Genomic DNA, 13,541 nt, shown 5'->3' on the forward strand with positions numbered 1-13,541 from the left:
CAGCATTGGCCAAGATTTGCACTATATACATTATATATTGAACCAGTGGTTGTGATTTGTGACATTCCTATTACTTTTTCCAAAGCCAGATTGAACAGTATACAGGAGAGAGGGTCTCCCTGGCGCAGCCCGTTATTTGTTTTAAAAGGTTCAAACAGTTCCCCCTAAATTCTTACTTTACATTCAACTTTTTCAAGAGTTAGTTTTGTTAAATTTACCAACTGATTTGGTATTCCTAGCTCTTTCGTTGTTTTTTCGTTCAACATTTCTCTTTTAACTACATAGTCATAGGCTGCTTTGTACTCTATAAATATTATGTGATGAGTATCAATGCCATATTCCAGCGTTTTTTCCAAAATTTGTTTCAGGGTTGCAATCTAAAGAATTGTCGTTTTACCACCCCTGAAACCAGTCTGGTATTTTCCTACTATCCGTTCTGCATATGGTGCCTGCCATACGATGACATAATACTGTGGAAAATATTTTATTCGCTGCATTAAGAAGCGTAATTCCTCTGTGGTTAGAGCATTATTTTCTGCTTCTTCCTATATATTAAGTTTCTGGTTAAAGTATTTCACCCATCTATTCAATACATCTTTCCTTGTTGGTTATAGATCGCCATTATGTCTTTTGCATTGTCTTGTAGCTGCCTTGAATTCTTTTGTGTTGATGTTAACTTTATAAAATGAAGGGTACAGGGGAAAAACAGTCTTGACAGTTGACAGACAAAAAGTCACATTTTATTATTTTAACATAAAGCAATTTTAAAGTTCAAAACGCTACAAACACTAAAGTTTTTGAAGTCAGAATTTGTTTTTTTTTACCGTTATGTTTTTAAAGTATCTAAGATTCTTAGGTTAACAACTGAAAGCATTAAAAAATTTTCTTGATAGAAAAATCAAGCAGTTATTCAAAGTTGGTTCTGACTTAGCCCGTTTTTTCCCTGAATTTATAAAAATTTTGTTTTTTTTTAAGTATATTTTTATTGTACAAACAATTTTACGTCTACAAAAATAGTTAAACTAAAAAATTAATAGATCCATTATTATAAGAAAATAACAAGATTGTTTCGATTATTTTAAAAGGTTTTTTCATCGAACAAAATAAAAAATGTCCCCCATATTCTTAATTAATTGTGCACCAGTCAGGTAAAATTAAAAATTCTGAGCTTCTTTTCCACAGAACTTTTTCAAACCTTGCAAGTTAGCAAATTTTTTTGCGCCGAAATTGGTATTTGACCTGAAGCAAAAAAAAATAATAGTGAGATATTTCAGGAAGAAGAAATTGATTGTTACTTTCCAAATTTTTGATAAACGTAGGTTTTCTATCGATAACAACTGCTGAGTTCCATGAACCATTATATGTCTTTATACTCGATTAACCTAGGATGTTCTTTTGAAACTTTTAATTGTCTTGAATTGATTGAATTGGAAAGTTAGCTTTTTTCTTGTAAAGTTTATTTACATGTTCGGCCCACTTTCAAAAAATATGTTGATTGTCTTCTGAAATATGTTCCACTACAAAAGGTGAAGGTTTGTGCCTAGAAGATTAAACGAGATCGCATAATTCCTTCACTCTTTCAATTCTGGCTTTCTGATTAATAATTCCCATATTCTTATCATTCTCCATACAAGAATGACCCCTAATAGAAAAAGTTACTCTAAAAGAATCAAACATTTTTTGATGGTGAACAAGATTATGCAAATAGCGGAAAATGGTGTAATTCTTGTTTTGCCCACCGCAGGTGTCACAAAACATTCCAGTTCTCTTATGTTTAAATCACAATAGTTATATACGAAATGATTCGGTAGAGAAGCAACATCATCAATACCTTTTTTAGCAATGGTTTCTGGGTACACACAAAAGATACTTCTTGAATCAGAGAGAACATGTACGTTGAACATGTAAATGGACAGCTGCCTCTTGTAGTATACATCATTAGTAGGAATTTTGGGAATTGGAAAATTTTACCAAAATCTATACAGATTGACTCTTTTACGTTGCATTTACGACTTAAATGCTTTGATTGCTTTTTAACTGAATAAAATGATTTTGCTTTACGTAAATGAAGATTATGTAATGTGGTCAGTTGTTTAATTTTAGTTGTTATGTCTTCCTTAGTTTGATCAATTTATTGGTTTTCATTTAGAAACACGTGTACAGGATTTTCATTACCTGGTTGTTTTTCCTGCTTAAGACATTTCATTTTAGCTAGGTATTCATCACATATGCTGCACGTGTCTGTGCGTGGGTAACCAAAAGCTATGTTTAAATCTGTGGTGAAAATGGTTCTGTAAATTTCGTATGATACTTCGCTGCCAGAATGCATTTTTTAAACATTTCCCCTGATTTTCTTAACATTGAGTTCTTCGGGTAAATATTTCTTCTGAGAGTCGTTGGTACTGCAATGACTACCCTCTACTTTTAAATGATGATATATGCTCTTTAGTTTTATTATGAGTATCATCACACAGTTTAAAGGGTCTGTTTAAGTGTTTTCCTCTTTTGTCGATTGGAGGCATGTCGGTATTTTTTAAAGATGTGAGTAAATACTCAGTTCTACGTTTTATGATGCCATGTAAAGCTACAAACTCATCTCGACATACTGCTACTTTATTCAATTTGTTTTCATGTAAATATCTAATCTTATAAAGAGCTACAACATCTCTTAAACGAGCATTTTCTTCAACCAGCCGAAGACGTCTATTCTCAACTGGAACAATACTAATGAGTCCACATAAATAGGAGTTTTGTTTATCGGTAGACTCCAAAAGATTAAAACTTTTTATATTGTTTTGCTTACCCTCCGCTGGAATCTTGTTAGAGCACTATAAATGTTTGCAGTCACATTCCTTGCCAATTTCATGACTTTGTAGCCTAATTTTTTATTCACATCTGTTAATCTTCCATGTTTGGGCCTCTTTTTTGAAGAAAACACCATTGGCGTATCTTCGGAATCACCTAAGTCACTTTCCATACTAGAACAATGTTTACTAACACTTGGCAGGAACAATGTTTCTAACAATGCTTACTAACGAAAAACATAATTTATACTGACAAAACTACAGAACACGTGGCACGCTAACGAATAGAAGTGAGAAACCCGCCTTAGCCCGTTTTGGCCCGGTACCGCACGGACTTATCACGTTATTCTCCTGTACCGGATATTTTTCCTATTACATATTTCCTGACGTATCGTGTTTTTGTCCTCAACAGTATGTTTACGACAAAATATAACGTGTTTTCTATAGGATAACATCAATATCTCAAATTCGCCAAAAATTGACTTAGCCCGTTTTTCCCCTGTACCCTTTAAATGTTCTTATTCTTTCTCTCTGTTGAGTTTGTTTTTCCATATATTTAAGTTCCTCGTTTAGATGATTTAATTTTTTTGTGTATCCTCTTTTCTTCTCTTCTCTTTGTCTGGTAATTCTCTACAGCTGTTCTAGTTCGTCAGATAAGCATCTTTCTGTAGGCTTAATTTTTTTCTTTTTTTGTATTATTGCATTCATCGTCAAACCAATGATTTCTACGGGCTCAAATTTCTGTTCCTATTTCCTTTTTCTTCCTTCTGTTCCATGACTTTGAAGGGATATACTGTCTGAACCTGTAACGTTTCCTAAAAGCATGCAGTTTTTGGTAAATAGTCACACACTGTCCTAGTCAATAGCTATGTTTGCAATTATGAACAAAATCGTCGAAGAGTTTACGAATCTGCGCAATGTTGTCAACAGCTTTCCTTACAGGTCTTGTGATGCGATCATCAAAACGCAGGCATCTCATAAGAAACTTAAACCTTCTGAGACTCATAATCAGTCAAAATATTTTCACGCTGTATCCACCTGTACCCCAGCGATCCTCTAACATCATTTTGTTGGCGTGCAAAGTTCCTGCTAGATATAAAAGGCCTATGAAGACCTTGAGTTCTCTCATGTCCATGTAAGTTGCATCACGTTGTCGCTCAAAGCGATCCCTTACTTCAAGATGAATGTACTGGTTTGTGAACTTGACTATTGTTTGTAGCGTTTTATTAGAAAATATCTGACTCCAACATTCTATATGTAACTTAGTTAGTTGTGCTTCATGTCACTCCTGGGGGACGTGTTACCAGGTTATGTAGCTCATTGCGTCGCTTCTTCGCGCGCGGTGTTTTCGTCCATCAAGTGGTTTTATCTTTTCTAAAGTAAAATACATTGTCATGTAAATCTGGTTCTTTCTCTGTCCCACTCTCTTCAGTATCAGAGTCACCAACTCTTTCATGCGTTAGCTGATCTTCCGCATCTGTGTCCGGTTCATCCTTGAAATCTTTCTCTTAGTTAGGGGTATCTTCTACTTTCGAAGATCATTCAGATTATTTAAGTTGTAAATCCACTTTGCAGCTATTATCCTGAAAATAAAAATTTTAAATAACACTGACGTATAATATGTAGGCCTAAACTGAGGCGAAAATAACCTAAAATAAGGCTAAAGTAAAACAACCCTTACACGTATGTCGCAATGTATCAATATGATACAATACGCTTGTACACACTCAATCACTAGGACGTTACCAATACGACTGAGCGGTAAATTAAACCGATCTAGGAAGGTAGTAAAAAGGTGGGTTCTCCTTACTTTAGGGTTTAATAATAGCATTGAAAATTGGCGAGCTTGTATCATTTTGATACACATGCGATCGACGGAGGGCTAAAAACAGGTGCACAATTATTAAATACTATACAATTCCACTTTACATTACTTAATCTTAAATAACTTCTTTATTATTCAAGAACTGTTTAATATTTAAGCAGAATCGTTAAATATTATTAAATATTTAGTGTAAAAGAACTATTTCACAGCTTTAGCATCCCTTTATATTAAATAAACTAAAACAAATTGTCACATGCTTATTTCATCGTAGTATTAGTCTAAAATTTTAATAACTCTCTGTTTATCGTATTCAATCATACCTAAATTTTCTTTGGGGTAGTTTGTCTTGATGTTAAATTGACGAGGTATGTTTGTGAAACTGCGGCAAGGGTCGAAAAGGTTTTCGTTAAATATGTATGCGTGACATTCCCACTTTGTTTATTTTGTTTGAATTTCTTAATTGAAATACCTTCTGGCAAAACAAAAAATGTTTCTACAGTGGTCAGTTCCGAAACCTTTCCACTGATTAACATGTTAATGCCGAAATATTAATATATACCAACCACACGATATCATCAATATTACATGTAAATTACTAAAACAAAAGATATATATATATATATATATATATATATATATATATATATATATATATATATATATATATATACTTCTCCAAGAAATTAACGCACCACTTCAATAAATCAATTTTATTTGTAAACAGGCAAAGAATAAAAAATAAAACTTTACCAGATTTATTCTACATTTTATTAGTAATTATAACAATTTATCTAATCATCAGAAAATGTTGAAGTACAGGAGAAAAAAAAATAAAACGGAAAATTCTAAAAAAATAATGATAAGAAAAGTAAACTAAAGTATGAAAAAAATCTGAGTAATGAGTGTTTCCACCTCTACTACATATAACAGCCTCACATCGTTGGCCCATACTACTTAAAATTAATTGCCGTATTTCATGTTGGTCTAGGTCTCTCCAAATCTGGATCAGCCTCTCTGCCACTTCCTGTGGGAGAGAGTTATTGAGAGAAAGTTGTTTGGTTGCATCGGTGTCGCTCTTAATCACCTACCAAGGATATTCCAGAGATTTTCAATCGGATTTAAATCCGGTCTATGTGCTGGCCATTCCATAGTGTTAATTTCTACCTCTTCTAGATAATTTCTGACGATCTGTGCAGCGTGAGGTCTGGCATTATCTTGCATTAGTAAGAAATTTTCACCGATATAAGGAGCGAATGGTACTATATGTTGCTCCGGGATCTCCAATATGCACCTTTCAGCTGTAACAGTTCCATTTTGTATGACCACTAGGTCCGTACGTGCGGTCAAAGAAATACCACCCACACCATAACGGATCCTCGACCAAAAAATGTGATGTGTGAGAAGTTACACTAAGCATATCGTTCGTTGGGTCGTCGCAACACACGAACACGTCTGTCGTTATTGGACAAACAAAATCGGGATTCATCAGTAAATAGCACTCGTTCCCAGTCAGCCTATAACCAATTAACGTGTTCTCTGGCAAAATGTAGTCTCCCCCTTCGATGCTCTGCAGTTAATAGAGGACCACGGGCGGCAATCCTAGGTGTTAAGTTGTATTCCCAAGTCGCTGGCGACCAGTTTCAGTACTAATTTGTATAGCATGGACGTCTCGAAGATAATTTGTAGACTTCGATGTGTTAAAAAAACGTTGTCTAAGCGCAGAAATTCTTAAAAATCGTTCTTGAATAGGGGTAGTTACCTGGTTTCGTCCTTGCCCTGGTCTACGAGTATGATCCCCTGTTTCGAGTAATCTTTCTAACACCCATGAGACAGATGTGTGGGACATATTAAACCGACGACCAATTCTTCGGTAACTCCAACCTTCTTCCGACAGTATCACTGCTTGGGCACATTCATCTCGGGTTAAATTACGTGATTGACGCTCCATAATAAACACAATTAACAATAATCATCAAACATAAACAGTAGCCGAATAAAATTCGTGAACACTTGGAAATTAATATATTTATAGAATTAGTACATTTTTTGCTTCTTTGTTTTGTTGCAAAAAAAACTATAGCGATAAAACACAGTCAATAAATATAGAGTGTACGAATAGCATATACACGGGGCTTGTAAAATATAACATTACAATGGAAATTTTTATTAACGCTAATAATATATTTTAATATTTCAAAGTGGTGCGTTAATTTCTTGGAGAAGTCTATATATACTTTATATATAATTATGAATTGCAAACTGTGCCTTTTTTTACTGTTTTTTATACAAACTTTAATTTTGCTTAAGGTTTAATTTTGCAAGACAAATAAAAATTGTTTTAATTAATTATTGATCGGTCAGGTCATGGAGTTCGGTGTCTACGTTAAAAAAAATGACGTGCACACTACCCTCCATGCTATGGCAAGCTGGACGAGCCATACAGTCTGTAGTCAACACCCCGAGGTATGAGGCATTTTAAATTTTATTTTTTTTTTAACTTGTCTTGAGTAAAATGTCTTTAATCTTTCCTATCAGACTCTCTTGGCTAACTCTTGTCTCTTCCGATCCTGAATGGCTATTAGGTTTCCGAATGCAGACGGGTCACTATATTTCTTTCTCCTACATTCTCATTCACCGAGTGATTGCCAATATAAGCAATTCCCCACTAACTGACCAACGGCTTAGGGCGGATGAGTTAGTAAGTGGTAGGGCACTTTTTTGTCCTGGGATTGAGAAATTGGCTCCAAAGGCGGATGAACCTATTAGTGGTCAACGGCATAAGGATGTAGAAGGCAACGGGAAACCACTACATTAAAGATCGTCAGATTTCTCCAGAACAATAACCATGCAAAGTATCAATCAGCAATCACACTGCAATCTCAAGACCTAGTCCGCGGCGGATCTTTAATGGTCGAGGGGTGCTAAAAATTTCCGCGAGGAGAAGCCATCCGAATGTGGCAACTAACTATATAGTGAACAAATTCTTTTTAAATTTCGGGACATGGAATGTGAGGAGTTTGTTCGAACAAGGAAAGACGCACATTACGATTCAGGAAATTAACAGACTGAACCTAGAAATACTAGGCATAAGCGAAATGCGCTGGCCTGGTTCCGGTAAAACATTGGTCATAGACAAAACCATATACTACTACGAAAAATACACCCAAGATCATTTATATCGAGTTGGAATAACTATCTCCAGGAGAATCCCAGCAGCCGTTGTAAATTTTGTTCCCTTTTCGGATAGAATGCTATTATTACAAATACAGGGTAAGTCAGTGAACATTAATGTAGTACAAGTGTATGCTCCAACTGCAGATAAATCAGAAGCTGAAATAGAACATTTTTATGAACAACTCAAACAACCTCTACAATACACAAGAAAGGAAGAAATTACTATTTTAATGGGTGATTTAAATGCAAAGATAGGAAAAGGCCGAGTCGACAATATAATAGGTAATTATGGTTTAGGAATAAGGAATGCTAGAGGTGACAAATTGGCTCAATTTTTTCAAGAAGAAAACCTGGCGATTATAAATACATGGTTTCGATTACCACCCCGTAGACTGTATACCTGGTAGTCACCATAGGATAACGAACATAATTACATTAGAAATCAGATTGACTTTATTCTAACCAACGTAAGATTTAGAAATTCCATTTTAAGCGTTTAAACTTTTCCTGGAGCAGATGTATCCTCAGACCATAACCTCCTTGTCTCAAAAATAAAACTGAGCTGAAAAAGATAATAAAACACAAAAGTTCTAAGGTGAATACTCAGTTACTCAAGATAAATGAAATCCGTGCTGAGTTAACATCAGAAATGAAAAACACTGAGAATGTGAACATTATGTGGAGCAAAATCAAAAATCAAAGATTTTGTTATAAAAGCACAGAAAGAAACTCTACAAAAGAAAACAGAAAGCCGAAAACCTTGGATGACTCAAGACATACTGAAAATCATGGATTCATAATTTCGCCTATCTTCAACCAGAGCAACGGCTTTCGCACAATCTTCGACACTAAGAATCATGATTGATCATAAACAAAATGTTAGTGTCAATATGACATGATAACAGTCACCACAGCCACCTCGTCATATTACAAAATAACTCCAAAATAATCTTGGCACTTGGCTCTAAAAAATGAACCCAGGCATATTTTAACATGAAGCAAAGAACGCAAAGCTTAGGAGATATGATTGCAACCGAAGAATAAGGTTTTACGAAAATTTGCAAAAGGAATTATTTCACAGGATGTTTCGGAACTTAGGATAATTAAACCACATCTTAATTAATCCCGTACAGTAAGTCAAATATAAAATTTTATCAAAAAACTACTACTACTACTTGTCGGTTTATAACGTTCTCCGCCGTTTTCCGACTTCCAATCGCCACTTAGACCGGTTGTTCCATAGATCTTATTCTATGGCCCTCTCTCTCAGTTCTTTATGTATTTCTTTTGGCATTCGTTGTTCGTCCATTCTTTGTAAGTGTCCGAACCAGATAAGTTGTTTTGTTGTTAGGTCATCTGTAATTATTCGTTTGATTCCCATTATTTCTCTAATGCGTTCGTTGGTAATCCTTTCTCTTCTAGATCTTCCTGCGGCTCTTCTCCAAAAATCCATTTCCGTCGCTTTCAGTGTTGACAGTGTTCTTTCTTTCAGTGGCCATACCTCACAGCTGTATAAAGTGATACTTTTTACTATAGTCTCATATATCCTCTTTTTATTTTCTTTGCTGATGGATCGGTCCCATAAAATGGTGTTTAACATTGTGATGGCTTTTCTCCTTGACGTATTTCTCTCTCCTATGGCTTTGTTTACTGTTCCATCTTGTGAAATAGTGATACTTAGGTATTTGTAGTCACAGCAGTGCTTTATCGTAGTGTTATCGTCTAATATAAGATTTTTTTGTTCTGCTACAAGGCACAGGTATTTGGTGTTCTTTTTATTTACTTCTAGACCCCATATATCATACTCTTCAATTAATTTTCGTGCCATATTGTTTAAATCGTCATAATCTTGAGCCATTATTACTTGGTCGTCTGCAAAGTTAAGCGTATATACCATAGTATTGGTGGGCGGTATTTCCATTGTCCTGCATTTTTGTTTCCATCTTTTTAAAGCACTTTCGAGGTATATTTTAAATAAAGTGGGAGACAAGCAACATCTTTGCTTTAATCCTTGTGATGTTATAAATCCTGTTGTTATTTGTGTCCCTGCTTTTATCTTTGTTATTGGTTGGTTGTATAGCACTTTGATGGCTTTTATTAATTCTATATTAATATTTGTGCTTTCCATTGATTGCCACAACTTCTTCAGTGGAACGCTGTCGTAGGCTTTCCGTAGGTCCACGAACAACATAAGAATCTCTTGATTCCTTGTCATCTTTTTTTCTATTATCTGAGTTAAGGAGAAAATGTGGTCAATAGTGGATAGACCCGTACGAAATCCTGCTTGTTCTTCTGCTTCATAATCTAAGTATTCTCTCTCGATTCGGTTCTTTAACACCTTTCCATATATGTATTTGACTCATATATCCGGTTACAGCTATTCCTCGGTAATTTTCACAATTATTTTTATCACCCTTTTTATGTATAGTGCTGAGGTATGATATCTTCCATTCCGTAGAAATTTCGCTTGTGTTTATGCATTCTAGAAAAAGTTATCGAAGACATTCGTGCAATTTGTTCGTTCCGTACTTAAACAATTCTCCGGGTATATCTCCTGGTCCGGGTGCTTTGTTCCTCTTCAGCTGTTGACATACATTTTTAATTTCCTTTGTTGTTAATCTTATTGGCGAGCCAACTATTGAAATTCTATCTTGGTTTTGATTTTTATGTTCCTGGAATTCGACTCTATTCTCTACCAAAAGTCCTTTGAAATACTCTTCCCAGTCTTCAGGTTTTATGCTCTGTATTACTTCTTTATTCTTTTCTTTTGTCAATTTTTTTATCAGTTTCCAGCTTTCTGTGCTTCTGGTTCCTCCTAGATAAGTATTTATTAGTTGGCAGTTTCTTTCCCAAGACTCGTTCTTCTTCTTAGAGATTTTCCTTCGTACTTCTGCTTATTTTTCCTTATATTTTATTTTGTCTTGTAATGATTTAGAACTTAAATATTGTTGGTATAGTTGTCTTTTACATTTTATTTCTTCCTCTATTTCGTTATTCCACCAGTATGGTTTGTTTACCTTGGGTTTTATGTATTATCCCATTGCTTGAAATGCTGACTATACCAAATAATATAATAATAGTCTCCCGTTTTATACCGCTTCGCGGCTTTGGGAGTATAGCAGGGTAGTCTGCTATATCTAGGGCCTACGGTATACAAAGAAGGTAACATGGCCAGTGCTTCGCTTCAACCGCCTATTATTACCCCTGGTTTTACCCAAGGTACTCATTTTATTCAGGCTGAGTCGACCTGGGGCCTATAGACATTTTTAAAAATGTCTAGTTGTTCTTGCCGGCGGTAGGATTCGAACTCCGAACCACCGGCGTGCGAGGCAAGCATCCTACCGCTTGCGCTACGCAGGCCCACACTATACCAAATAAAAATTTATAAATTTATACACAGTATGCTAAAAAAATCATCAAAAATTTGACCAAAATTTTATTTGTTGCGTTTTTTTGCATCTGAGTGTATATTTTGTCAGAGTATAATATTAAATATTTATTATTATATAATATTTATTACATAATTGCCAAAAATATCTACTTAAAAATCAGAAAGGACAATATTTGTAAATTTAGAACACTCTGTACTACTAACGCCATTTTCAGGTCGTAAATTGACCTATAAACTTGTGTCAATTTAATATCATTATAATATGTACATTTGTGCCCATTTGTCCAGCGAAAACTAAATTCACAAAATATCTATATTTGTTTATTTTGATCCGTTCTATATGTGCTAATAGATTAGCCAAGCCATTTACATGCACTTTATCGAAGGGACTAGCTATTTAAAATTTATTTCCATTTGAATGGATATTTTGAATAGTCGAAATAACATCCATTTTATATCCAAATATGTTTATTGTATGTGTCATTTATGATACATTTGTCACAGTAAAAGTTTTATGTATGTTATTGGTATAAAGTAAATATGTAGGATCTGTAGTTCTATGAAAGCTGTAGCTATATTTACAGATAAAACTGAGCAGACCTTTACTTGATGGGAATAATTTCCCATACAGTCATAATTTTAAAATAATTTAATTTCTTCAATTTAATATTAAAATTATTTCTCTGCTATCAAAACAGTTCATTAAACTATGTAAATATCATACCACCATCGACTTATGAGCAAATATGGAATTTCCAGCACATCTAATAATATAAGTTCTACCTAGCAAACATTTTCCATCATAACATCAGAGGGTTTCAAGATTTAAGTTGTCAGGTCAAAATTCCGTATATTCCATTTAAAGTAAACAGGACGTTTGCAGATAATTTGTAAGAGGCTCTTTCATCTGGAACATGAATTTACTTGAAAATTCTCAGAGCAGCGACGTATTCGACGGTGTGTCTACAAGGCGATATTACCGAAAAATGGTGTAATAATATCAAAGGAATTAGAATCCACATTACAAGTAAACTAGAATATTTAAGTTGTTCAAGACTGGGACTTCATGGACTAGGCCTATTATAAGGACACAACAAGAAGTATATTTTTCTGAAGCTATTTTCTTGTGACATTTTATTACTATTTTAATGGGAATAAGCCACAACTGCAGGTTAAAATAAGTTTATTGACATTTCAATCTCCACTTCGGAAGTCGTTCTCAAAATACAAATATTAACAAATTAAGTAAATAAATTTTGTTCTGAACGAAAAAAATCTGAACGAAATAGTAAAGTGTAGAAATAAAAAAGCCGAAAAAGTTCTGGCGATAGAAAACTTAAAATATTGCGACTATATGCTTTTAGTGGAATACTATTAACTGCAGGGCATCTGAGTACCAACATCCATAATGTAGATATATTTTGGAGTAAGTTTTATGGACCTACTATATTTAAAGCTACCATGGGGTTAAAACGATTCAATAATTTGATAAAATTTGTTCGATTTGACGATAAGGGCACGAGGTCGGAACGAAGAAGAAACGATAAATTAGCAGGAATACGCGATGTGTGGAATTAAGTCAACCAAAACTTTCAAAAATACTATTTACCAGTAAAAAACATACCGGTAGATCAGCAGCTTGTTCCGTATCGACGTAGGTGGATAATTATATAAAATTACTATAGCCAAGATAAAATTACTATAGCCAATTTGATAGCCATTGCTCGATAATGGAGCTCGGCACATGAACAAGAAAAAAGAAACAGTATTTTAATTGGATGAAAAAATATTTCAACCCATCTTCTTCTTCTTGCAGTACCGTCTCCTATCGGAGGTTGGCTACCATCACAGCAATCTTTACTTTGTTGGCTGCAGCTCTGAGCAACTGTATTGAACTGCACTCATACCACTCCCTTAAATTTCGCAACCAGGAAATCCTCCTACGTCCCACATTTCTCTTTCCCGAGATTTTTACCCATCTTATGTATGTGAAATTAGAACAAAGTTTCCATACAGTTATCAAGAGTGGACCGTACCATATGAAATCCTGCTTCCAAGAATCTACAAATTCAATTTTACATAGCTATACATTATATACGAACATATAACTAAAATTTAATTATTTATACTCCCCTTTAAAACTGCTGAAGGGCGACTATGGTCCGTCCTAACGTAACATACATGTTTTGGGTATGATATTTAGTCTCTGAGAGTAGAAAGTGAGGTTAGGTTAATAAAAGATAATTGAACCGAAAACATTTATGAAACAAAAGTTGTTTCGATAAATTTATTTCGGACCTTTGGTTAACATACACATGCTTGAGGAAGATAATTGGGCTAAAATTAA

The sequence above is a fragment of the Diabrotica undecimpunctata genome, chromosome 9 (assembly GCF_040954645.1).
Source record: "Diabrotica undecimpunctata isolate CICGRU chromosome 9, icDiaUnde3, whole genome shotgun sequence".
NCBI classification, from domain to species: domain Eukaryota; kingdom Metazoa; phylum Arthropoda; class Insecta; order Coleoptera; family Chrysomelidae; genus Diabrotica; species Diabrotica undecimpunctata.